Genomic DNA, 451 nt, shown 5'->3' with positions numbered 1-451 from the left:
TAGTGAATTATTGTTTCCTAATGTGTGTTTTCCCCCTTGTGGTTAATGGGGTTTGGATTTTGCTTATGATTTTGGCACTATCTTAAGATCTGTAGGAATACAACCTGTACTTCCTCTGACCCTCCAGTAAATAAACATTTGCTTCCCTCATACATGTTATGCACACCATCTCTGTGGGCACAATGATGGAGTAGCATCACATAATCAAGTACAAACAGCATGTGATACTTCCGGTTGCCTCTGAGAATGGACATTAGTTGAAATCATAGAGGACACAAGTGTTTCTGTTAATTTGGGGTTTAAGTTTTCCTGCTTTACCAGGATTGTGCTTCTTTTTAATTTTTCCCCCTCCTCTCCTCTTCCTTTGCTTATAGAACTTATCTCACAGTTCTTTAGGTCAGAAGTCCAGACTATCTCTCAGACTGCATTTTTTGTGTGCGGAAGCTATAGG

Source organism: Callithrix jacchus, chromosome Y (assembly GCF_049354715.1).
Source record: "Callithrix jacchus isolate 240 chromosome Y, calJac240_pri, whole genome shotgun sequence".
NCBI lineage: Eukaryota > Metazoa > Chordata > Mammalia > Primates > Cebidae > Callithrix > Callithrix jacchus.
The sequence above is the reverse complement of the archived record's forward strand: the minus strand, read 5'-3'. Positions refer to the sequence as shown.